General features: G+C 36.5%; 1 protein-coding gene across 1 annotated transcript in view; it reads left to right on the forward strand.

The window, feature by feature from the left end:
• The window catches only part of LOC118340911 (centrosomal protein of 85 kDa-like), a gene marked incomplete in the record, with an annotated part of 27,522 nt that overhangs the window by 5,818 nt on the left and 21,367 nt on the right, over positions 1-337 (forward strand).

Here is a 337-nt window from a genome sequence, read left to right on the forward strand (position 1 = left end):
ATGAAATGTTGGGCTTTCTTCCACGGCCAAGGTTTGCAGCTGTTCCAAAAGTTTTAAACTTCCTTATAATGCTCCCAATGGTGTCTCTTGGAATATTCCTGTACCCAAGGCCCTTTTATTATTAAGGCCATTATTAGGCAGGTTGTATTCTTGAGGATTCATTTTATTTTTAAACAAAAACAGTGCTCTCAGTCAATCCAAAATGTTAATAAACCTCAAACCATGAGTATTTAACAAAGGAAAAGTGTGTTTTGGCTTTCTCAGGAGAATATATACAGTGGGGCAAAAAAGTATTTAGTCAGCCACCAATTGTGCAAGTTCTCCCACTTAAAAAGAT

Source organism: Morone saxatilis, unplaced genomic scaffold (assembly GCF_004916995.1).
Source record: "Morone saxatilis isolate NCDOM2014 unplaced genomic scaffold, NCSU_SB_2.0 Contig7, whole genome shotgun sequence".
Taxonomy (NCBI): domain Eukaryota; kingdom Metazoa; phylum Chordata; class Actinopteri; family Moronidae; genus Morone; species Morone saxatilis.